Here is a 27,017-nt window from a genome sequence, read left to right as displayed (position 1 = left end):
GACATATCAGGCTTAGAATCTATGGCCATACTACCCTGGATGTGCCGGATTTCACCTGTCCTTGGAAGCCAAGCGAGGTTAGGTCTGGAGGTTTTGTCCTCCAATGGAAGACAAACCAAACTCAATGCCTTGAGTGCTCCCTACCTCCGTTTTCTAGGCAGATGAAATCCAGTTGAAATAAGCCCAAAGCAGTCACAGAAGGGCTGGTGGGCTGGGGTGTGTGAAGAAAGGAAGCCAGCCTTTCCCCACTCCCACCCAGCCCCATCTCCCATTTCCAAGGAGTTGGGCTTCCCAGGTACCTGTGTCAGTCTTTTATCTGTGCGTTACTATCCTCCAGGCCTGTTATTTTGTGAGTAAATTTAGGGGCTGTAACAGACAGTTAGTATTTCATTTGTCATCTACATGTCACCATCATCATCATCAAAAAGGAAAAAAGAAAAGCAGGGTGCTGCTACACGACCAGCACCTGGTCATTAAGGGGCTCTCAGCATTGCTGTTGAACCCTAAGACGGCTTGGCTGGTATTTCCACCCATGATGAAGGCCTGGGCTGTGCCTCCCACGCTTCTCACTGCTCTCCCACGGCCAACAGCATCACTTAGGACGGAGGCCTCAGCGTTGGCAGAGGTCCTGGGACCTCGGAAAGAGAGGCTTGGGTTAGAAGTAGGAAACACTGAAGGTCCCTTTCAGTTTGAAATGTCTGAGATTCTGGGGAACAATTGTAGTTGTTGGCTAAAACTCACCGGGCGGGGGTTGGGGGTTGGGGTGGGATCTCTCTGTGCTTTGTAACAGAACGCAGCCCCTGCTTTCCTGCCTCAGACCACACACAAGAAAACGCACAGACCTCGAGGCCTTTGTTCATTCTTCAAATCAATTAAGGCTATATGCTCAGAGCTGTGTCATTTATACCAGTGATTTCATTATAGCACTTGCGTGAGGGTCTCAAAATAGCAGCTATTATCATCATCACGGCAACATTCTCTTCCCTTTCATCTCAATAGATTCCTTAATCTGGCACACAGACCTCACCCAAAGACACCTGGCTAAGGACCATCAAATAGGGAAGCAGCTCGCCAATGATCTGCTTGAGCTTCCGCCAACGAGATTAAAATGAACCCCAGGGCATTCTCTTCCTGAGTCCTCCACAGAGGAACACGATTAGATTCTCATAGGTCCCCGGATACTAGCCGGTGATCGTCACATTCCCAAAAGGGTTCCAAGAAGCTGGACTCTCAAGTCTCAGGATATGGGAGCGGGACTGTGGGAAAGCTCCAGGCCAGCTTGGTTTGGAACTCAGTGAGATGCTCTTTCTTTAAAATGAGTGAAAAAACATTCAAGCTATGCTGCTCCTTAGTGTATGCTAACCTCCTTCCAACAGTTCCACTATCTGAAGAGGATCCCCCTGCTGAAGCCAAGCCTGCCCTTTATACTTATCTCCCCTTGCAGGGCGGTCCACGCCCCTCCCCACCTTGGCCCACAACTCTAGGCTAGCACACACAAAACCTCTGGCAATGGAAGGGGTTAGGGGTCAATGAACAATATTCTGCCACAAAAAATATGGCCTACGTCCACTCCATTCCATCCTGATGTGGCAAAAACAAGGTCGACCCTAGTGAGGGCAGCATAACACCTTTGAAGAGAAAATAGATAGGAGAACAGATGGTACTGCCATTTCACTGAGAAGTCAGAGAGCTATCATATTCCATAGGAAGTGATAAGCCCGGAAGAATATGGCTAGGAGAAAGTCCAGAGTCCACTTCTGAGATGTGTCTTTGCCCCTGGAGTTATTCATCACTTGTATAAGTTACTTTTCTTTTCTTTTAGTAATTTATTTTAATTTTATGTGCATTGGGGTGAGTGTGTCAGACTCCTTGGAACTGGAGTTACAGACAGTTGTGAGCTGCCATGTAGGTGCTGGAAATTGAACTGGGGTCCTTTGGAATAACAGACAGTGCTCTTAACCCCTGAGCCATCTTTCTAGCCCATCAGTCATAAATGGGCTAAATGTGATAAAATACCACAACCAAGGTATTTGGGTTCATCCTTCCAGAAGGCTAGCCTTTGTGACAGTGGAGCAAAGAAGTGTGGTGGCAGGAACAGGAAGCCAAAGGCTCACATCCCAAACAGCAAGCAGGGAGCAGAGGCAGAACAGGATCGGTTTCTAGGCTTTAAAACCTCAGAGCAGCCGGATGTGGTGGCGTACGCCTTTAATCCCAGCACTTGGGAGGCAGAGGCAGGTGGATCTCTGTGAGTTTGAGGACAGCTTGGTCTACAAAGAGAGTCCAGGACAGCCAAGGCCACACAGAGAAACCTTGTCTCGAAAAAAAAAAAAAAAAAAAAAAAACTTTAGAGTCCACCCCTAGTGATACACCTCCTCCAGCAAGGCCACACCTCCGAAACCTCCCCAAACAGTGCCATCAACCAGACCAAATATTCTAACATCTGAGTCTACAGGGGATCACACCTCAATAGATGGGAGATTCTCAGAGGAACATCCAAAGGTTTTGAGGCTCAGCCTCATCTACTGAGAGCTGGGCACCCCTGACAACCTGGGTCCCACTCCCAGGAACTCTAATAACCCTAGTGGTTAAGCATCTACCAGCAGCTCATGGCACATGGCCATACTACCTAGATCCTTCTTCGGCGTCTGGGAAGGATGGAGTGCTCTACTCGTGTGCTCTGGGCTTTGAAAGATCCTTCTGGAGAGCCACTTCAAACTCCCAAGTGATGAGAAAGCCCCGGCAAGTGCACCAATTCTCATTTCAAAAGATACCAAGAGACATTCATTGCTCAGCATCAGCACCGAGTAGCGCGGTTTTCCTCTGGCAGCTGCTACTGCTGCTGCTGACTCTTGGGGCCACCCAGGAAGATCAGAGCAGGTTTCCCATGCTGATGTTGCTGGAGCCTCAAGGCTGAAAGCTACTACTAAGAAGATCCCTCACTAGCCAGCCACAGTGACACACGCCCTGGAGTGGCAATGGAGGCTGTAAGGTGCCGAGTTTGTAGCAGTTATAGCTATAGAGTAAGATTTAGTCTCAAAACTAAAACCAAACCAAACCAAAAACCCACGACAGACAGACAGACACACACACACACACTCTCTCTCTCTCTCTTACTAACTTAGACTGACATCTCTTACAAATTAGAGCCTGCAAGATGAAGGACTATACACGGTCACATATAATTTGACTAAGAAGACGGCATAGTAGATAATAAAATTTATGTTAATGTTATTTCAATTTCATTAAAATACTCAGGCCTTGAAATTCCCCTCTTTTTGTTGTACAGTTTTGTTGTGCAAGTTTTTGTTGTTGTTGTTGTTGTAGTTTTATTTAATCGTATTCTTCTACAAAGTCAGAAGTCATAACCTGTTGAAGTTTTCAAAGATGGTTTCCGAGTTTCCAGTAAAAAAACAGAAAGTGGGGGCTCAGTAGTGAAGGCCATCTGTTGTCTTTCAGAGGACTGGGGTTCAGTTCTCAGCACGTGTACAGAGGTTCACAACCATTCATAAACTCCAGCTCCAAGGCATCTGGTGCCTTTCTGACTTCTGTGGGTACCAGGCATGCACACAGTACACATACATACATGCAGGCAAAACATTCACACACAGAAAATAAAACAAAACTAAAAAGGATTCTCCCACCCACCCCTGTCCTACCCCCAGACAAGGTTTCTCTGTGTAGCTCTCACTGTCCTGGAACTCACCATGGAGACCAGGCTGGCCTCGAACTCACAGAGATCCACTTGCCCCTGCCTCCTGAGTGCTGGGATTAAAGACATGCACTACCACCACATGGCTCAAAGGGAATTTTTCCCCCCAAAGGGAATTTTTTAAGAAAAGCAGGAACATGCAGACTTCACACTGAAATGTCAGGAATGGCTACTAACCCACCAGCTTTCACAAAAGAAACTCGCTAAACTAAAAATATCTGAGGACTGAGTCACCAGTTAAACATGAACATTTAATTAGGCACTGTGTTTAGTGGAACGCTAAGGAGAAGCTGGTCTCTCCCTTCTGCAAAGAAGCTTGGGGGAAGAATATGCTGTGTGATGGAGAAGGATGGAGAAGCGCCTGGAACCTGCCTCTATCCCATGCAGAGATGTTCTCTACCTTAAAGACCCCAAGCCCTGCTGAGAAGGAACAAACAAAACAAAAGCTGGCTGTTTCCTCCAGCAAGAGTCCAGAATCTTCAAAGAGGACATTTCTCAGGAGACATTTTAATAGGAAATGCAACAGCTCCAGATACTGTATTTTTAAAAACCTATACTAAATTAAATTCTAAAATGAAGGCGAATGCTCAGTTTACCAGAACTGGGAAGACATCACTGCCTCACTTGCTTCAAGGGCAGACTCACCCCCACCACCCCTACCTCCTTTTTTCTCCTCCATTTTTTCTCCTGCATTCCAGGCTGACCCAGAGCTTACAGAGCAGCCAAGGCGGCTCTCAAATTCCTGATCCTTCAGCTCCCACCTCTAAAATGCTGGAATGTATCATCACGGTTGACGTCCTAGGGGTCAGACCCAGGGATTCACGCATGCAAAGCAAACATTCTACCAGCTGAGCTCCAGCCCCAGACCCATCCACTAGATTTTTTGTTTTTCCCCAGAAAAGGGTGCAAGTTAAGAGAACGAATCTGGATCTACGGCATAAAGAAACTCAAGGCCTATCCTGGGAGCCATACAGACCTGCTGCTCTACAGAGAAGTTTCTAGAAAGGAGAGGGTGGGGATGCAGTCTTGCATCTCACCACGGTAAGCATCAAACAGCAGATTTGCATGGAGATCTGACCTGCGTGCCAAGCAAGCCCTTCACCTCCCCACGGGGAAAAACTGGCTCAACCCACACCCCCACGCCTGCTGCAGCTGAGCCAAATCTCTCCTGCCCCTCTCAGCTCTGTGGCTCTTATGAGGAATTCTATCAGCTGTGAGAGCAACAACTCTCCCCAGGGCTGAACCACCAAGCACTTTTTATACCAGGCTAGACAGTAATGACAGCTCCAGTATTGTTGTCCTTCTGAGACTGACAGAAGTTCCCAGGACAAGAGAATGCCAAGTGCACAGCACTGTAAGGCACGGTTTGCTTCTTCAAGTTGTAAAAGTACCCTGGAGGCTGGGAATACAAACAAGAGCTTCTGCCAGCCCACGGCAGCAGGCTTAAAAGTGGTCACCTGGGCTCTACTGAAACAAAGTCCCAGAAAACAAGCGTGAGCAGCCAACACAAATAAGTACGAACCATTGATTGACACTGAGGCCCCTGGGCTAAAATGAAGGAAGGGGTAGTGTGAGGTAGATGCACTTGGCCTCTGCTATCAGTCCCATGAACTCTGAGAACTGAAACTTCCAGGGCACAAGCCAAGCGGTAAAACCCAGAAGGGCTGGGCTCCATGTTAGAGGAGAGAGACCGTATCATTCACATCCTCTGTACTTCTACCAATGGCATCTCAAGCTGTTCTCCCCTGAGCACGCTGTGCTGTGCAGCTCTGGGTGGGTCTCTTGTGCTTTCTGGATGTTTTAAAACAGCTCGAGAGCCCACATGATCTGTCCGAACAACACAGCTTTTAGGATTCGAGGGCCCTGGGTTAGGTCCCGAGTCGGCCGAGTCATCTTAGGTAAATCATAACTTCATGTTAATTTGTACTTTCTTCTAAAAATGAGAGAGCATGGGTTCTTTACAGGCTATGGAGGGAAAGAATGGGTTAAAGATGTTTTAAAATTATAAACGATATGCGTTAAGTATGTTTTAAAATTATAAACTATCTACAGACATATCAAAGGCTCACGAAACAGTTTGAACTCCTTAAAGGACTGCTACTATAAAACTTCAGTGTCAGAGAACTGTTGGTTTGGAAGCGACAGGGACTTTTAACACATGTGGCCAAGCATCCATCTGCCTAGGCAGCCCTGAGCTTGGCTTTATCAGATCTTTGCATGGGAGACACTGAATAATCTAGAAAAATAACAATTCAAAAGGAAGCACACTGGGTTGGTATATTTTGGGGCTAGAGTGAAATGGATTGCTTTGCCAAATAAAGAAATAGAAGCGAGTTCACACCCTCAAATGTTCTCGTCTCTCCATCCATCCAATCCAAACACCCTACTGTTGTTCTGGGCCTCCGTCTCTCTTGCCTCCCACTCTAAAAGCAGAAACTTTCAGCCTTTTTAAAGCTTGAGGGAGAGTCCCAACTGCCACCCTTAGACTGCGCGGGGGGTGGGGCGGGGGGTCCTCTTTTGACTTCTGTCCAAATTCAGTTTTGCCTATTAACCAGCAGTACCTGCTCCAGACCTGGCCTTCCCCCTGTGAAATACACTGTACGGAACAGCAGGAAGCCAGTCCCCTGCAGCATGGCCCTGAGCTCTTCCTCCCTCTGCAGGACCATCCTAAGGCCTAAGCGTGGCTACTTCGTTCGTTCGGCAGTGTCCTGGGAGGTGAGAAAGCTGCCAGCAAGGGAGAGGATTTCAACTGATGTAGGGCAAATCCATCTCCACAGTCGGGAAGAGGACATATGCACTTACCAAAAATTAATCCACCTGCGGGAAGTGGCCAAGGCAGTGCTTTGCACATGAAAAGGTCAGGGCCTCCTGGAGAGGCATTCATATCAACTGTGGGAAGTGTTAGTGCCAACTGTGAGGGAGGGGGTACTCACTCTACAAACTACTGTTTGTACTATTCTCTCATTCTACCCTAATCCCCCGGTATCAGAGGCCTTGGCCTCGGTCTCAGTTCTGTGGGTATTACACATGATAGCCTTAAAGCAGTGGGACAGTGCAGCCTGCAGGAGTATGAACCGAATCCTGAAGGGCCGACAACAAACCTTGGAGGAATTGAAACAGAGGGAGCAGAGGGAAGAAGAGGATGGTGTCAAAGTTGGGGATCCTCGAGGAGAGAGAGAGAACAGAAGAGAGTGAGAAATGAGGGGTGTACAGACATCAGGGTCACAGCTAAGCAGAGGCTCAGAGTGTGAGGCAGGAAGAGCCGGAGGGAAAGGTGTGGAGTGGGGACCATGAGTCACTGCTTCAACACTGTTTACGAGGGGAATTCCAGGAGCCAGCCTGGAAGACGGTGCCACACAAATGCTGTCATGGCAGTGGGCAATGAGCTGTGTATATCCTCCTGTTCGTGTGAGGGACTGACGTAAGGCTGGAGGTGTGAGGAACATTTACTTGGCTGCGGGAACTCTCGGCTCTGCGGGGACATGTATGATCACTCACCATTGGAGCCACAGTGACAGTCCTTGGTGGCATCTAACTCATCTTGTAGGTCCTTCTGTGGACTCTAAGACCACATACCTTCACATGTTGATGCCAATCATGACTAGGAAATTTGCTAGTCTCTTCATAAGAATGACGAGATCACCTCTCGTTAATCTCTGCGTCGGGGATTCCAGCCAACGCCTTTCTAATGACATTTTTCTATTTGACATTCTACACAGATGGAAACTCATGGTGTTGAGCACATAGTGGACATCTTGTAAACAGATCGGGCCTGCGGGAAAGACTCAATTAGGCTAAGGCTCTACTGCTGTGATTCCCTCAAACAGAATCTCCTCGCCAGATTACTCCATTAGGCTGAGAGATGGGCAGCTGCCGGGCCACTGTGCATGGACAGAGAAAACTCAAAGTGACCCGGGCTGGCAGAGCGTTAGGAGATTTTAAAGACCGTCTCAAAGATCTGCAAACCATTTCTCCATCCAAAATGAGGGCTTACATTTTCTGTCACTCAGAGAAGCTGAGTCCAAGGCCATATTTTCCCCCCTACTCTCTTCCCTGTATGACTAAAGAATATCTCGGTAGGCCAGAAAGTAAGAAAACTACTTCAGACATGGCTGTCTCACAAATAAAGTCAAGCCACAGGGGAAGCAAGTGGTTGTAGGCAGAAGGAAGGAAGGAAAGGCCTGGAAGGGACTGGAAGGAGCCGGCACATTCTGCAGACCTGCAGAAGGCTCTGTTGAGCTAGTCAGCGCCACAACTCTCTATAGTGTTTTCTAGTGGACATAAGCTCATCTGAATAGCACTAATCCTAGGCTAATCCAGACAAAGAGGCCAGTAGGATTATAAAAGGAGCTTCCCTTTTAGCAACTGGGGAAAACAAGAGTCCTTTAGAACAACTGGTGTCCCGCAAGACTTTCCACCTCCACTTCTGTGATTCGTAGTGCTGGCAGGGGAGAGGGGCTGCTCAAGACACAGCTGGCCTGATTGCAGCTGTGCTTACACACTACTTGTGTGACTTTGGGCAAGTTTCTAACCTCTTGGCACCTCATTAAACGGGACTAATAGGACCTTCCTTGAAGAGTCATTGAGAGGCTTAAATGAGGGAGACAGGGTGACACGCCCTATGCCAGAGGATCTGCTATTAGAGTTTAAAGATACACTGGGTGTGGTGGTACACGCCTTTAATCCAAGCGCCCAGGAGGCAGAGGCAGGTAGATAGCTGTGAGTTCCAGGCCAGCCTGGTCTACAAAGCAAGTCCAGGACAGTCAAGGGTACAGAGAGAAACCCTGTCTCAAAACAAAAAACAAAACAACCCCCCCCCCAAATAAAACAAACAATCAAACACAAAATAAAATGATACAAATACTACGAAGACTTGGCAATGGTGTACTCACCAGAGAAGGCAAAAAGAGGCACTTACAGTATCCACCAAGACCACAAGACCTCATTCCAGAACAAAATGACAGCTCTTTCAGCTTTCTAGTCTGCTGTCTGATCTGCCTATGAACCATCACCACCCTCCCACCCCACCTCAACCAGGTACCAAGGCAATGATTAGCTCTTGTATGTGAGAACATCCCCCCCAAACTCATATATAATCATACACACACACACCACACCTATATATGCCCATACACACATACATGCACATATCACACAAACACACACACCACATACCCATATATACCCACACACACACACACACACACACCCACACACACACCCATACACATACATACCCACATACACATACACAGCCCCCACATACACACACACACATTCACTCATCCACATTTGAGGGTACAAATGCTTCCCCCATCGCAGACCGCTAGCTTCTCCATCACCTACCAGCCTTGTCTTGGTAGATACCACCTTTGGCTCTGACATCATTATCTTGAATACACTCTATCTTTTTTGTTTGTGTTTCTCTGTGTAGCCCTGGCTGTCCTGGATTCACTTTGTAGATGAGGCTGGCCTTGAACTCACAGAGATCTGCCTGCCTCTGCCTCCCGAGTGCTGGGATTAAAGGTGTGCGCCACTACGCCCAGCATGAACACACTAGATCTTAAATGAAGGGACAGACTGGAAATGGGAAGCACTCTACTTGGGGCGGGGGGTGGGGAGGGCTCCACAGTTTATCAACTATTTGTGATGTTCATAGATGACCTCAATTACTCCTCAAAAGTGGCACAGACACATCTGTGTTGACAGTGGAGGCCAGCTTCATAATTTACTACTTACAAAGTGTACACTCAGACATTACCTCATTGGGTACTTGCAACAGCTTTGAGTGTTGGAATATAAGCAAGGAAACTGAGGCCCAGGGACACCTCCCTGTGTTCTCCCTGAGAAAGGCTCTGGGAATCTGGGGGTATGGGGAGACAGCTCCCATGTTAGAGCTGGATGGAGCTCTCCTCTTCAGGCCCCTTCATGGAGCTCTCTAAGGCCTTTTTCCATTCAAAGATAGATATGCAGACATTTGCATTCTTCCGATGGGCTCTATGACAACAATGTCAGTGCCATATCCTCCTCCCTCTGTGGAGCTAACCTGTAATGGATGGTGTTAATGACAGACCAAAGGAAATGGGCTATTTTCTAAATTGGAAAAAAAAAATATCCTTGGCAATCTTTTCCATCGTCTTGCCGTTCAGGACACATTTTTTTTTTCCAATGGCACTGACAAGAATGAGTGAGCACTTTATGTGTACTTCAGACTACAAGAGGGAGCTGCAGCCAGAGCACTTGGAAGAGGAAGTTTATAATACGAGCACAGTTCAGGGCACCCAGGGAGTGTGGAGGCAGGGACACAATGAGCCTCCCTCGAGCCACACGTAATGGATGGAGAGGCGCATGGTGCCCGAGTCCCATGGACAGGTGCTGAGGGCAGAGACCCAGTAGCTTCTTAATCAGAGAAAAAGCTCCATAAGGATTTGCCAAATCCATGAAATCACCGGGCATTTCCCTGCATCAAAGATTCCAGTCAAATGACAAAATGCTATCAAAGATTCCAGTCAAATGACAAAATGCTAGGCGGGCTGAGATCCCTCCATTTCCGAGGATAAACAATTTCATAAATGGAGACGCAAGGAAAGCAGTAGGCTCCCAAAAGAGACATGAGGCAATTGGCTAAAACGCATCATTCCATGTTACTGGACCATAAGCAAGGAAGAGGAGAGCACAGACAATATGCTATCAACTATATTAAACAGGAAAAAGGGGGATATTAATGTAGCACACATCTGCTGGGCCACACATAAAACACATCCAAAAGGAGTCCGAGGCACCAGTAACGGCCGTTACTTCTACGACTGTTCTTCAGTCTTCAGTGTGATGTACCTGCCCAGGTTGCACCGTGCCATGGCATCGCCTGTTCAAAGGCAGATAAAACTTGCTACAGCATAAACCGCAAGGGGGTTGTGGGGAGGGGACAGGAAAGTGGGTAGAGTGTTTGCCTAGTGTGTGCAAGAAGTCAGGCATGGTGGGGAACATGTAATTCCAGCACTCAGTGTGCGCTTCGGGCTAACCTTGGCTGTCCCAAATAACAACCACCTCATAAAGAGACAAGGATACAAAGAGACAGAGTCACAATGGTAGAACAATAAACTACAACGGTTATAGTGAGGAGAACAGCCGAGCTTGGGCATGCTCAGGGTGGTATGGCCCGAGAATGACTACATTCAAGGAGCGGCTACATACTCGATGTTAACACATGTGTAATAAGATAGTATTCTGACGTATCATGGAAATATTTACAGATGTGGCAATATAATGTGTGGGGTCGACTTTAAGATAAATGTGGGTTGGGGAAAGTGGCTAGAGGAATATAGGAAACTCCATTACTCATAAGATGGTGATGGGGCCTGCGGCCGTGGGGGCTCACTACATGATTTCACTTATTGTATATCTGTAAATTTTCCACCATCAAAAGCCGGGTGTGGTGGCGCAAGCCTTTAATCCCAGCACTTGGGAGGCAGAGGTGGGTGGATCTCTGAGTTGGAGGCCAGCCTGGTCTACAGAGTGAGTCCACGCACAGCCAAAGCTACACAGAGAAACCCTGTCTCGAGGAAAAAAAAATTCCACCATCAAAGGCAAACAAATGAACGAGTAGTTATTTAGTAATGAACAAGAGCCTTGGTAGCCAATGAAATCCAAATTCACCCCTTACCTTCAGCTCCAGTTAAGTTTGGGGTAATGACCCCTGAGCTCATGTGACACCATGACAAACTTTGGTGCCACCTGTTGCCATTTTGACAACATGTTTAGGTCATGCAAATGCTTTATTTTATCCAGTTATTATTTTCCTGCCTCTTTTCTGTGCTAAACCCATCTCTGTACTTCTCTTTATGATGGCATTTCCTAGCTCCAACTCACCAGGATTTCCCACACACAAGTGAGGGGTACCAAGGCTGTATGTGTGGGCCCTAATATTATTAGTAATCTCAACGTTTCAGGGTGGGCCTTTCAAGTGTTTTCTATTATCATCCACATAAAAGAATGAAGACCAAGTGCTGAGTGAGCGGTCATCTAAAGAGAAGTCAGGAAACCTGGCAAATGGAGCCTGGGCCTTGCACTGAGCCACCTTAGCCCAAAGTCAGCATGCTGGTGCTACGAAGGCAAACAGGACCTGAGACTGATGAGAAGTCATCCCTTCACAGGCAGCACCACGGACTTAAGAGTCACACACACACACACACACACACACACTGCCCCCAAAGCCTTACCTAGTCCTAATCTTCACCTAGTGTTGCTGAGCTTAAGCTTCAGCCACGCCCCACCTTTCACTCCATAAAAAATCCAACACCCGAGATAACAATAAAGATGTAATATGAATAAGGTTTTTTTCCTTTTTTTTCCCCCGAGACAGGGTTTCTCTGTGTAGCCTTGACTGTCCTGGACTTGCTTTGTAGATCAGGCTGGACTCGAACTCACAGTGATCCTCCTGCCTCTGCCTCCCGAGGGCTGTGATTAAAGGTGGGCGCCTCCACATCTGACTTGAATAAATTATAATAAACTCAAATTTTAAAAAAAGAAAAAGAAATTCAACACCACACTTCACACATGAAGGAATACAGACCCCAAGAAGTTAAAAAACAATTTCCTCTACTAGTTTGGTGTCTCAGTCACATGCTAGGAACTCGTGGTCTGCACCACCAAAGACACTGGATCTATAAGCCCACCAAAAGTACCAGTTTCAGAGAAAGCTGAATTGAATGGACGGCTGGTTTTCCAGTACTGTTTAAGAAAACAGAGGCAGGCAGATCGGTGTGAGTTCGAGGCCAGCCTGGTCTACAAAGGGAGTCCAGGACAGCCAAGGCTATACAGAGAAACTCTGTCTTGAAAAACCAAAAAGAAAAAAAAAGAGAAAACAGAAAACTGAAAAACGGTGAGACCCTTCATGAACACAATCTTCTGCAGAAAATGTAGACCTTCCCAAGCCACGATTCTATAGCTATCAGGACAAGGTTTTAACCTGTGTAGAAGAGTCTCTGTATTCTTCTTCTTATTATTTCCCTTTTCTTTTCTTCTCCCTCCCCACCCTCCACCAAGATAAGGTTTCTCTGTGCAGCCCTGGCTGGCCTGGAGCTTGCTCTGTAGACCAGACCGGCCTTAAACTCAGAGATCTGCCTGCCTCTGCCTCTCAAGTGCTGAGACTAAAGGCTGTGCACCACCACCGCCTGGCTGGACTCTGTATTCTAAGACGCTGACTTCCTTAGATGATAACATATTTATCAATACATTTATCCATAAATACAATGAGGGTGATAAGCAATGTTAATTTTGTTTTCCTTATTTGAAAAATTTTAAATTTGGGTGAGCTTGTGTTGGACTTCCTGGTTTTTTTGTGGTTTTTTTTTTTTTTTGTTTTTTGGTTTTTTTGCACAACCTCCTCCCCCCACCCCGCCCTTACTGATATGACTAAGTAGACAGTACCTAGATGATTGTCCAGAGCGATGGTGAACAACTAGGGACTACTCTTTGGGAGTTTCTGTCTCTTTTATTGGAGAAAGGGTGGAAAAGAATAACTGATAACACTCTCTCGCCTTACACGCACAACAAGATACCCATGGTACAAGCTGAGAGATGCCATGGCTGCCCAGTGGTGGAGCAAGGACAGGAAGTGATGACTCACAAGTGCCCCACCAAGTAACATCTGGAACATTCTGTCTTTTCCAAGGTGACTGACTCCAAAGCCCACTCCGAGATAATTAGACTCAGTGGCAAAGAAAAGCAAGATGGAGGCTGACGTACATTCAGAGAAAACCCAAAGCCCACAGGCAAAATCTGGCAACTACAGAAGACCGTGTTTAAATCTGCATGGTTATTTAAAACACAGGTGTAACCAGAGGAAACTCAGACGTGAAGAGACAGGAATACCTTAGACCCCGGGAAAGCTTTAGTGAGCAAAGCTGACTCGGATCACTTGGGGGTGGCAAAGTGATTTGGAGAGCCTGGGAAACGCTCCCAATCGGGTCAACAAGAACCAGGTATAGATTTGGGGACCATGGGTGTAGCCAGAGCTGGTTCTTCCTGAGACAAGAGAAAAGGGGTGTGGCACTTATTAATGTTCCCCAAACAGGAAGTCCTGAGGGGAAGGGCAGGCTGCTGTTCAAAGGTGAGAACACAGAGAAAGCTTTGGTGCAGAGCGCAGGGCCAGACAACAGGAGCTGGAAACGAAACTCACTGGACACCAGGACACTGCCTCAGGCATCGCCAGCATATTCTGTCTAAAGGGCCTATGTGTCCTGCACTTCCCCACTGTCGCAGCTCTTCACAGGCTAACCTGCAGGAGAAGCCTCCTGGCTCTCCAGGCATTCTCTCAAGCCCAGAGTCCTTCCTAGTGAGGGACTAGGAGCCAGACAGATCACTGACAGGTAGACTGACAGGAAAAGAGTCACAGATAAATAAGAAAATTGCAAACTTCTGGCTTGTCCCTCAGCCTCCTAACCTGACACAAAAACCTGGCAAGTTTTATTTCCCACCAGCAGACACCCCTTCTGGCTAAGGCTGGTCCTGAACGTGTTTGTCTGAAGCTGTGGGCCTATCAGCTCCCCTTTCTTTGTTTAAGTTAACCAATCCAAAATAAGGGGAAGGGGACCCATCCCTGGCCCAGAAACACAACTCCCAGTGCCCACCACCACCATGGGGGTGTGGGGGTGAGGGGGTGTTATTTTGGTTTCACACTCTCTGCACTCTGTGAGCGGTCTTTCTCTCTGTTTTGCAATGCTTGTATGCTAATCCACTTTTAATAAAGTTTGTTGCCAGTTGCTGCCTGCTGTGTCTGAGATTCCACCCCCACCCCCGCTTTTAATTCTTTAATTGGTGGAGAAAATGAACCAGATCAAGACCCTCAGACGGTAGAGTCAGACAAACAGAAAAAAAAATCTGCCTCCAAACTCCCACAAAATGACTTAAGGTGCCCATGCAAACCTGCTGCTTAGACGAGAGGGCTTCTCAGCATCCTCCAGGGCAGAAAGTGAGAGCTAAAATGGACGGCCTTCCTAAGGGAGGACGTGGACGCTTGTCTCATCTTGCCAAGAAAAATTAAGTGGAAAAAAAGCAAGGTTTCAAACAGCTTGAGTAGAGAGGGTTGTGATATATGTAAAAAGGGTGGGGTGTGTGGTATATGGCAGCTGCTGAGGGCAGACTTTACCTCTGGAGGGTGAAGAAATTAGTAACACTGTGGCTGGTTGTCTCTAAGGAGTAAAGCCAGGTGGATGGATCAGGACAGGCAAGCATTTACTTCCTACTCTTTGCATTTTTCAAATACTCTCCCTCATCAGTAAATGTGTAACACCACCACCACCACCACCACCATCACCACCAGGACAGAGTCTCAGACCAGCCTGACCTGGAACTCACTATGTAGCCCAGGCTGATGTTGGATGCAACGGCAATCCTCCTGCCCCAGCCTCCCAAATGCTGAGATAACTGATGTGAGCTACTACACTTGGCTTTGTATGTATCACCCACTTTGAAATAAAACCAACCAATCAACAAACAAAAAAACTAGCCAGAATTCATTTTCCAAGAGTGACATTTCTCATATAGATTCAGCCTTTTGTACTTTTCAATGTATACGTTCTCTTCAAATAAGTGTTTAGTGGCCAGCAAAGTGGCTCAGTAGACAAAGGATGCTGTCAATAAGCCTGACAATCTGTGTTGAGTCCTAGGAACACACAGGGTAAGAAGAAGAACAAGCCCCAACGTTGCCCAATCACAACACACACGATGACATGTGCACAAGTACACACACACACACACACAGAGGCATGTACACACATACACAAATACCAACACAGTAAATAATTACTTGTACAAATTAAAAAGAAAAAAACAAGAGCAACAAAAACCAAACTAGGCATGGTGGCTCACACCTTTAATCCCAGCATTCTGGAGGCAGAAGCAGACAGATCTCGGTGTGTTTGAGGCTAACCTGGTCTACCTGTCAAGTTTTAGGCCAGGAGGAGCTACAAAGAGAGACCCTGCCTCAGAAGACAAAATGAAAACACCAAAATTTGAATTAAGAGCATTATATTTTAAATTTTCCAATAAAACCAATTTTAAAAACAAAATAGCGTTGTGTAATAAAGCAGACACACTTGTTGGCCTGGCTGACAATGCTCCTGATGTACACCAAGTGAAGAATCTGTTGAACTAACAAACCTCCACTTGGCTGGGGAAGTAGCTCTGTTGACAGAATCCTGGCCCTGGGTTCCATCCTCGGCACCATTATAATACGCTGGCATGCTAATGCAAAAGGCCTGTGTCCTAGCACTCTCCAGAGACACAAGCCAGGAAGAAGCACTCAAGGTCATCCTTCACCTTGGCCAGTTCCTGACTAACCTTGGGCTCCACTTACAGACAAGAAGAGAAGAATCAGAGCCTAGGCAAGCCTAGGCTACCGCTGTCCAGATTCTCTAACCAACCCTTGACCTGACTGTTGCCTAATGATCATGAAAGATCGAGAATGGGCCTGTGTGTAACACGTGCTCTGTCCAACCGGCCCAGAACACACACTTTAAGGTAACAGTAAGGTTCTGCATCAGTCTACGGAAGCCATTTTATAAACTGAAAAGGTTTAACTCCTGTACATGATGGCCCAGAATGAAGGTAGCAAAAATTAATCTGCAGGTAGAAACAAGATCCTTAAAAGAAGGTGGTGTGCCGGCTGGCTAGGCCTGTAACTGCAGCACACTTGGGAGGTAGAGGCAGGAGGATTGAGAGAACCAAGGTCATCCTTGGGTATACGGTGAGTCTGAGGCCAGTCTGGGCTATAGCAGACCCTGTCTCAAACCAAAACCAAAATCAGTCCTAATGGAAAATATGTTCATGCGTATTATCAATGCAGAACAGAAGCCCAGGGGCTTAAGATGGCTGTAACCAGTGGGCATCAGGGGCTGCAATGCCTGAAATCCCAGAGCTTAGGGAGTTGAGGCAGGAGGACCATGAGAAGCCAAGCCTGGATTGCACATGTAGACCCTGCCTCAAACACCAACTACCAGAGAGAGGGGTCGCAGGGGAGGGAGAGCTTAGCAAGGCACTGGCAAATACACTGGGCCATGAAAAGCTGTGGTATAACCCTAACCACATCACGATCTTCCCCCAAGATGAAAGAGAAAGGCTTACCGCACCTCATGCTCTGAGTCATCAACCCTTCCACTGGTCGGTGAGGGTTCAAGTCCTACATCCAACAAAAAATCCAAACACTGGGGCTGGAGAGGTGGCTCAGAGGTTAAGAGCACTGTCTGCTCTTCCAGGGGTCCTGAGCTCAATTCCCAGCAACCACATGGTGGCTCACAACCATCTATCATGAGATCTGCTGTCCTCTTCTGGCTTGAAGGTTTACATACAAGTAGAGCTCTGTATACATAATAAATAAATAAATCTTTTTTTTTTTTTTTAAATCCAGTCGGGTGTGATAGCGCATGCCTTTAATCCCAGTACTTGGGAGGCAGAGGCAGACGGATCGCTGTGAGTTCGAGGCCAACCTGGTCTACAAAGTGAGTCTGGGACAGCCAAGGCTACACAGAGAAACCCTGTCTTGGAAAACAAAACAAAACAAAAATCTAAATACTGTAGGCTATGTCCCTGACAGAAATTCTGCCAGCTGGGATTCCATTGTACTGGAAATGTCCATCTGCCAGGGATTTTCACAGGCCAGATTTTAAAGGGATTGGGGGACGGAGAGTAATTTCCCCTGTCTGTGACAAGGCTAGGGGTTGTATTGTGCTCTGGGGCAGGGGCTGTGGGGCCAAGGGTGGAGCCTCTGGTGGGGGTGAGGAAAGAATGTGCGAGCTTGGGAAGAGGGGAGTGGCAGCAACTAGGAGCCGTCCTTCTGTCAGAAGGCCAGGGAAGAAAAAAACAACACAGTGAAGAAGAGAAAGCCATACTTCTAAAAGGCAAAAGCCCCAAACTCAGAAGCATAGTCCTAGGTGCCCATCAATGAAGAGTCACCTTTGGTGACACCTAGAGAAGGGAAAACCACAGGGGACTGGGTGTCTGCAGGGTTCAAAACAATAAGCAAAGAAACGAAGGTGGCAGGAATCTTCTCACTTACAGAGGACTGGCCCCCAACACACACACACACACTCGGAGGGCACTTGGATACAGGTGAATTCAACACCCCCTGGGAACCTAGTGGACTTCAAAAAGCATCAAAGACACAGTGTAAGTGAACGTGAAAAAAGGGGATGAATGGACTTTCTGCCAAGACGAGAAAGACCACTCCACTGCATTGCCATCTGCCTTATTTCGCACTCCGAAAAAAGAGGGAGAAAGGGGGTACAGACAGAGGGGGCGGGACAAGAAGATAGTGAGCAAGGATCTGTCATGCATTTGTGTCCCGGGCCAGGCCGGCCCCGCTCCCCCTACTCCAAAGACTAAGGAACTTGCTTAAATGCACTCGACATGTGACCCCTGACCTTCCGAGAAGCACTTAATTCAGCAGCTCATGAAATCTTAATCTAAAAACGTTCATCCATTTATAATCAAGCTGGATCACACTGACAACTGTGGAGGGAGGCTGGGTGGAAAGAACGCAAGTTTGGAAGGACACCATGCAGACTGGGATTCCCTGGGACTCTTGTCTACAACTCTGACAGATTCGATTTTACTCTCTCTAAAAGCGAAAGAAACACCAGTGTCTCAGAAGAGTGTGATTACAAGGTGGGGACTAACAGAGGAACCACATTATCAATTAGTCAATACAAGGAAAACGAGGGTGGGTGGGTGGGGAATAAAATGTGAGGTGACTAAGAAACACACGTTAAAATATAGACTATGTTTAAGGTAGGAAAAAAAAAGGGCAACAACGTGCTATTTAGCAAATCTGCTACGGTTCCCACAAGCCAGGCACACTTTTCTAATGGTCCCAATAGTGCATTTTTCTCCAATCTTTTAACCAAGGTCCCAGCATCACTCCTTACTGGTGAGGGAGCTGGCACAAAGAACAGATAGCTTGCCTCAAGTTACACAGCTAGGAAGAAGCAGGACTAAGATTCAAACCCAGGCACTTAGATGCCAAGATCTGTGCTTCTAGCCTCTCTGGGCTCCTCTAGACAATCCTAGGCCTTAAGTTTCTCCATCCAAACAGCAAGGGGCATGAATCAGACGAGTTTCAGCATTTTAGCTCCAAAATATCCTTAAGTTCACACTGATCATTAGCAGCATGGCTGGCTTGCTGGCTGGCTACCCGAAGCTTCATTTATCCTCACATGGGCAAGGCGGTTTAAAATTATTATTTCATCTGCTTCCTGACCTTCAGAAGATTATGTCCTTTCTAGGCAGGCATATGATGGGAGGCAGGGAAGAGGGGGAAATGCACTCTGCTTAATGTGGTTGTAACCCAATGGCCCTTGAAAAGCTCTGGGCACAGATCATGTTGACTTTGCCAACCCTGCAATCTCTCCTAAGCCTGTTCTTGGAACCTGCCTCTCGGCTAGGTAAAACTTGACAAGCTGAGCCAGGAGAGGTGGCACACGCCTATAATCCCTGCACCCGGGAGGCAGAGGCAGGAGGATCTCTCTGAGTTTAAGGCGAGCCTGGTCTACAAAGCAAGTCCAGGACAGCCCAGGTTACCACAGAGAGACCTTGTCTTGAGAAAAAAACAACAACAAAAACTTGACAAGGTGGAGGCACCAAAATAGAGGAACCAGACAGAAAGAGTAACCCCCATCTAAGCATTTAAGTGAGCCACTTGATTAATTCATCTTTTGGTATAATCTATTCTGTTTCCATGCAGGTATGCACATATGCACGTGAGAGCTAAAACTCCAAAAACATTATGGGTGAATTCAATACCTCCTTGGAATAAGTATCACCCTCAATCTAGTCAGTAAATGTTGCCCAGAGTGCATTGGTGGGTGGAGAAGGGCCTTACAGATAGATCATACATCCGTCCCCTTCCTAAGCATCCCAGACAGGTGGCTGTCATCTGGCTTCTGCCTAGGCACTTCCAAGGTCGATGCTCTGGCTGCCCGGTCTGGCAGGCAGCCCAGGGCACTGCTGGACAGATCTTGCTGTGGGGAAAGCCCACGAAGCACCTAGAACAGTTGCCCCACAAGCTCAATAAAGTGCGCCTCCAAGTAGGTCAAAAATTGCTTCCCTAGAACTTGGACCCATCGGTCCTAGGTGAGCCCCGGGATCCCAAAATGCAGAGGCCCATCGAATATCCAGGGCTTGCAGTCGGGCCTTTTCAGATCCCCACCATCCTGCATCCTCTTCCCCGAGTCTGGCCTGGCAGGCACCTCCCCAGGCCAAAGAGTAAAGCATCCATGGGGAACAGGGGACGGCAGCCAGGAGGCCTCCGTCGGCCTTGTCCCCAACCTCGGTTCTTCAAACAGGAGAGGACAAAGGACCTTTAGGAAGGCGTATCCCACCAGTGGTTTGAGCTCCCCACTATTAGCCAAGCTGGCCCTCCGGACCCCCGTAGTGCCAGGTGACAGTCCCCCCCCCCCCCCCGCAAACAGTCCCGACGGATCCGGAGCACACAGGCTGCGGCGCGATGGGCCGAGCCACGCTGGGGACCGCGGGACTAGGGTCTCTGGCCCGACGCCTCTAGGGCGCGATCCGGGCTTGATAGAGCTCGCCCAATCGAGTTTTTACCTGCGCTGGTTGACTCCTGCGGTCCAGCTCGTCCGGAGTCCGGTTCCCGCAGCTCCGCGGCTGCCGGCTGCGCTCATAGAAATACAGCCGGAACCCCTGGCCAGCGCAGCTCCCGCCGCTACCGGCCCCGCCCAGGCAACTGCGGCCACGCCCCTGACGACCGCCTCTGCTACGCCCCCAAGCCAGGGTACCCCAATGCTCATTGGATAGCCCAGGCGCCATTCTATTTGCTCATCGCGTCTGGTTGGCAGCCCATTGGCCAGTGGGGCTGCTCCTCAGGCTTGAGGCGGAGAGTCTTAGCAAACAGTTCTCACACAATTGGTTACTTTTGACGTCTTTGGCCAGTGGGCCAAGACGCTATTGTGTAAGACCCGCCCCGAGGGCGGGGTAAGGGGAGCCGGCTACAGGGTGGGTTGTGTTTGATGGTTGATACCGGGTGATGATAGGAGAGGGCCTATTGTGATGGCTTTCTGAGTTCTGGGGAGAAAAGGTCTGAAGTCCCATGGAGATGAATGGGGGAAAGAGATAGTTCAGTTGTGGGGTTCTCAGTTCTGGTGTGCCCAGGAGGACGGACCTGTAGCTCAGGACACAGGAGTCCTAACTTTGAAGAGCTGAGGTGGTGAGTCACCAAGCCAGAAAGCAACAAAGAGGTGGAGGCTGCGGCCTCTGACCTCTTTCAGCTAGGGAGGTGGGTGGGAACATGCGGAGTTTTATGGACCTGCTACTGTCCTTCTGTTCTTTCAGCCTTTAACCAACCGCTGTAGGTTGGAGGCCTCTTGAAAGAACGTAACCTTTGAAGTCAGCCGGGCGGCCTTGGCCGTGCCATTTAGCCTTTCAGCGTTCTTGCTGGTTAGCTGATGCGGAGCTGAGCAGGAGCCATGTGCCTGGCATTCCTCGGGCATTCATCAAGGCTCGCTGTTCACCACTCACACCCTTTCCATCCATGCCCCTACGTCCACGCAGCCCGAGGCTGCGCCTGCAATGGCACGTGCTTGACCAAGAATAGAACACCAATGACTTGAAAGGCAACTCGGTCTGGAGCAGCCGGGGACATGCTGCCAAGGCACGGAGGGGCTGCATGAGACGAAGCAGAACCACCACCGCACAGCCGGAGGAAGGAATTTGTCTTTGAAGCAATGCTACAGTTTCCCCAATTGTGACAAGGACACTAGGAGCCAACTCAAGGCGTGGGAACGAGCTGGTGGCTCATACCTGTTATTCCAGCCTAAGGCTGAGACAGGAAGATTGCTCTAAGTCCAAGGGCAGGCTGAGTTACATAGAGGCCTTGTCATTAAAAAAAAAAAAAAAAAAAAAAGGTAGTGTGAGTAAATAGCGTCCTTGAAGGCTGCTCAGTGCTGAGCCAGGAGTCACTCACTCTGTACAGTATCTTTCAGACTGTCCTAATGCCCATTTCTCATTCTGAAGGTATGGGGCAAGCCAGAGTGTGGGCAGGGATGCATTGCACCTCAGACCTCTGAATGCACTCATAACCGTGGGCCAACAGAAAGAAGGAGAGAGTCCATTGCTCTTGTGTTTTCATGGTGCCTCAGTAAAGCTTCATCTAAAGGTTCGTGTATTCCTCTAGATTCTGTTCCCTCTTGACAAAGAGAAGCCCAGGCTTTGGTAGCAAAAGATTAAAAAAAAAAAAAAAAAAAAAAAACTAAGGAACAGCCTCCCTCACGGTCCCAAGTCATCTTTCGCTGAAACAGTTTAGACGTTGAGAGGTGGTGGCCTTTGGATTTGTCACCAGATAAGGATGTTAACTGGCTTGAGGTGGCCACCTCACTAATAACACAGGTACCAAAGTGGCATGTGCTAGGTTTGTCATATGTATGCACAGCTGTCAATTAAAGAGAAATTCTTTTTTTTTTTTTAATGGTGAATTTATAAATAGAGTTGCTGCCAGTCGAGAGTGTTGTATTCATGATTGTGGGTGCAGGCGTGCGTGTGGGTGCACACACTTGGTTCTGAGCTGCAGTTTTCTTGTTCTTCCCTTTAAATAGAGCTGGTTGGTGGCTATACACGGGGCTGCACACGTGCTGAGGAAGCTGGCTCTGCCTGAGGAGGGCCTCCTCCTGCCCCGTGTTTGTTGAGACATCCTCTTGGGGCCTTGGAATGGCTGCAGTGGCTCCTAGGATCCCAGATGAGTTCCCTTATTTGAATCCCAGCCACGAAAGTGGCTGTTTGCAGTGACTTGCCGATGGCTCACTGTGGTAAAAGTGGACTTTCCTTCCTGTGGCGGAACCTAGGTTCGGCGGCCAAGAGTACTAGCAAAGGACATCTGTCCAGCTTAGGCATTTTCAAACAGTGAGTCACTGCAGCTGAGGAAGCTCACAGACTAAGCCTGGGCAGAGGGGGGCACTGACAGGACAGGTGTCTCTCTCATGCGGCTGGGTGACTTGGAGAAGCATCTGTTGTAAGCTCACAGCACTGTTCTCTTATTTATTTTCGTTTTCTTTGTCCTCCCCTCTTCCAGGGCTCTTGCAGTTTTCTTTCTAATCATATGATTTCATTTTACAAAGCATCACTGTGGGAGGCCATTTACGGGGGGCAGGGGGGGGGGGAAATGGCCTCATTTTTGCTTTCCAGTTTAACAAACCTCCAAGGATTGAGGACTTAGTGAGCCTTGGCCGGAGATACTCAGGTGCCAGAGTGTGTCTGTAAAGCAGATCTTAGAACGCAGAAGAGAGCTGGCAATGTAGCTCAGCTGATAGCTCTCACTTAGTGTGCTGAGTTCCACCCTCAGCACAGCCTAGGCCTGCCATAGTGATGCTTGCGCACTTGTAATCCCAGCACTCAGGAGGCGGAGAGACAGCAAGCCGCTGTTCACAGTTGGTGTTGCCTGAAACTCCAGGACTTCAGTGATGGGGGGCTGGGTTTAACTCAGCGAGAGCCTCTCAACAGGATTTCACTTGATTCACAAGGTACCATGGAAGATGGCAGAGCTGTAAGTAATTCACACTGCTCACGGTCATCGGGCAAGCGCAGCAGTTTCTCGACCTTGTCAGTTATTCTCTGTCCTTGGGGGAATGATGAAGAGCAACTGGCTTTGGAGTCTCTGCTGTTGGTGCTTGAACCCTGCAGGGTGCCATCCCCCTTAGCTTTGTGGCCCTGGGCAGGCGCAGTGCAGCAGCGCCTTTCTGTGCAGTCCTTTATTAAATGCAGCCAGCTGTGATGCGCTTCCCTCCTGGGGCCCTACGACTAAGCAGATGAGTGTGTTATGGACAGCGTTCCAAGCAGCACCTGGCAAACACCCAGGCTCTTACTAAACCTCGTCATAGTTACGACAGGAGCCATTGAAGAACCTTTTCTTTAAAGTCCAACTCATTTTCAAGGTTTTCTCCCTAGTGGACAAGTATTTTAGCGCACACACGGGTGTGTGTGTGTGCGCGTGCGTGAAATTTTTCTATTCTGGTTTTTAAAAACAAAGCTTCCTTTAATCCCAGCCCTTGGGAGGCAGAGGCAGGCGGATCTCTGTGAGTTCAAGGTGAGCATGGTCTACAAAGCCAGTCCAGGACAGCCAGAGCTACACCGAGAAACCCTGTCTCAAAAAACAGAAACAAACAAACAAAAACAAGGCTTTCTAACCTCCAAGTGGCCTCCGAAGTGTGGCCCTCCCCTTGAGCCTTCCAAGTACTGGGACTGCGATGGAGCACGGCCACGCCCACCATCTTTTGCTGTGGATTATCTGAAGACTTGGTCAGAGGATTGTGTTAAGGTTCAGGGGATTAGAGCTCATCAGCTTAATCACCGTGAGGGCGTTGGGAGGGGGTGAGGCTGGGAGAATGATACTAGATGCGGCAGTCTGGACGTTGAGTCTGGGTTCCCTGACAGCTTGACGTGAGTCAGACTGAGGAATGCAGTGCTGTCGTTTTATTGTCACACCCAGCAGCAATTTATGAGTGGCTTAGGTCCAGAATGCACTGTGCCTCCTGTCCAGCTTCTTGCTGATTGTGATGACTACCTTGGTTACAAGTTCTAAGGCCCAGTGTGTGATAGGCCGATGAATCAATCAACTGAGGGGGAAATTCAAGGACTTGGTTCCTTTGTTATTAGAAAAGCTTCCAGCTGGCCGCTTAAAACGGTGGTGATGGGGAAAATAACCTCCTCTTTGGCTTGTGCTGTTTCCTTGATCCACTTGTAAAGTGGTCTATAATAAGATTTTGGAGTAGGGCCCTGGCAAGGACATGGCACAGTGGGTGAAGCACTCACCATGTGAGCCTGGTGACTTGAGTTTGATCCCATGTCAGGGTGGAGGAAAGAACTGATGCCCCGAGGTTGTCTTCTGATTTCTACACATTATCCCCCCCCCCCCAGCACACAAACTACATTTCATTCCCCCCAAACTATCTATAATTAAGATTTTTATCTTTATCATTTTTAGAAAAATCAATTTTTCTTTTAAAAGTTTAATGTATTGGGGTCTGTGTGTGTTTGTGTGTGATCTTGATTGAAGTGACTCAATTTGGATGATAAATACTACAGTAATACTTACACATAAGACCTAGTACTGAGGCCGGGCATGGTGGTGCACGTCTTTAATCCCAGCAGTCAGGAGGCAGAGGCAGGTGGATCTCTGTGAGTTGGAGGCCAGCCTGGTCTACAAAGTGAGTCCAGGACAGCCAGGATGACACATAGAAACTCTGTCTCAAAAACAAACAAAAAAAAAAAGGGGGGGGGCTGGAGAGATAGCTCAGTGGTTAAGAGCATTATCTGCTCTTCCAAAAGACACGGGCTCAATTCCCAGCACCCACATGGCAGCTCACAACTGTCTGTAATTCCAGTTCCAAGGGATCTGACACCAATGCACGTAAAATAAAGTTTAATAAATTATATTTTAAAAAAAGAAAACACAGCCGGGCGTGGTGGCGCACGCCTTTAATCCCAGCACTTGGGAGGCAGAGGCAGGCGGATCGCTGTGAGTTCGAGGCCAGCCTCATCTACAAAGTGAGTCCAGGATGACCAAGGCTACACAGAGAAACCCTGTCTCGAAAAATCAAAAAAATAAAAAAATAAAAAATAAATAAAAAAGAAAACAAAAAAAACCCCAAAAGACCCAGTATACACACACACACACACACACACACACACACACACACACACACACACGTGTTCCAGACTTACTATCGGATACATTAAAGTATCAGACAGGTAGGTGATGTCTCAGTCACCAAACATTTTTCTTCTTGACATCATCCTTAATTACAGCAATAAAAATCGACTGCTCCCCACTATTAATTCCAAAGAAGTCACTAAGCCGTGTGCATTAAATAAATGCATACAAATCCTTTCCTACCAGACTTTAAAACAGCGATTCAGCTATTTTAAATCCCTTTAGAGACCCCTACACTGTTTTATCATGTTTTTTATCAACCAGACAGTAAGAGTTTTACTGAGAGATATACTTTCAGTGCTAGAGAGGTGAACCGAACTGGAAGGGCAAAGTGCTGTTGCCATGTGGGTGGGGGTATAGGATACAAGCCAAAGGGGAAATCCTAGAGACATCTCAGGAGACCAAGCAGTAAGCAGCAGAATGCAGTCTGTCCTGAAAATCTTTTATTCAGAAGAGGGAGCAGTTTCTTCTGATTTGGATTCATGGAGATTTGAACTGGTGATTAGAGCCCCTCCACCACCACCACCACCCCCAGTGCAGGGGGCGGATTTGGATGGGTGATATTCCCTGTGTTGAAGGCAGCAGCTACAGAGGCCTCTGGGCTGGAGAACTCAAGACAGCTTACGTAGGGTGGAATCAAAGTGGGAAACTGGCAGGAGAGCTGAGCAGTGTGAGAGGCCTGTGAATGCCTTCGCCTGAGGTCATAGCTTTGCCTAGCACCCTGGCCAGCATGCGCTCCCCCATCTTCAGTCATCTGCATACCTCCCTTAGGCTTCTGTCCCTATCTCTGTGTTCCCCCTTCTGGAACTCATAATTGCATTAAATCCATTCACTTAAAACATCTTTTTTTCAAGACACGGTCTTTTTAGGTGGTAGAGTCTGGCCTTGAACTCCTGACCCTCCTCCTTCAGTGACCTGGGTGGTGGGAATATAATAGGCATGCACGCACCATTCCTGGATTTTGCCTTTGCTTTTTATTTTGTGTTTTGTTTTGAAACGGGGTCTCAAACTTGCTAAGTAGCAGAGGCTGGTCTTGAACTCCTGGCCCTCCTGCCTTAGACTCTCAAGTGACGGGATAACAAGAACATACCAGCATGCCTTTTCTTTTCAACTGGATTGGCTTCTTCAGACTCATCCTAAATCAGTGTTCTGGGTTTTGGTTTGGTGATGCCGTGGGTTGAATCTGGGATCTCTCACATCATAAGCAAACACCACGTCACTGAGTTACAGTTCCAGCCTGGTCAGCAGTTCTTAACTGTCAGCAGTTTTGCTCCCAAAGGCACTTTTGGTTGTCATATCTACCAGGATGCTGCTGGCATTCTGTGGATAGGGACCAGAGATGTGGCTGAACCACCTTACAGTTCCCAAAACAGCACCTGACCACAAGAAATCACCTGGCCCCAAATGTTGCTAGTGCCTTGGTTGAGGTACCCTGTGGGCAGAAGCATTACCTAAGACACTGCAGACTTGATGGGCAGGTTACAATTATTCTGATTTCATCAAAACCATACCCTAACTATTGAAATTTGAGATATTCTTCCATGTACTACCCTAAGCTCATCTGTTGTATCATCCTCACTTCAGACATGCTAC

At 47.9% G+C, this 27,017-nt stretch overlaps 1 protein-coding gene across 1 annotated transcript in view; it reads right to left on the bottom strand.

Moving 5' to 3' along the window:
- Positions 1-20,435, bottom strand: part of Abhd2 (abhydrolase domain containing 2, acylglycerol lipase) — a 91,286-nt gene extending 70,851 nt beyond the window's left edge. The window contains exon 1 of the mRNA XM_051148757.1: positions 20,312-20,435. The gene's annotated coding sequence lies outside the window, so the exon portion shown is untranslated. The remainder of the gene's footprint in view (positions 1-20,311) is intronic.
- Between the last annotated feature and the right edge of the window lie 6,582 nt (positions 20,436-27,017).

This window comes from Acomys russatus, chromosome 7, assembly GCF_903995435.1.
Source record: "Acomys russatus chromosome 7, mAcoRus1.1, whole genome shotgun sequence".
Lineage (NCBI taxonomy): Eukaryota > Metazoa > Chordata > Mammalia > Rodentia > Muridae > Acomys > Acomys russatus.
This window is presented reverse-complemented; position numbering and strand designations above follow the sequence as displayed.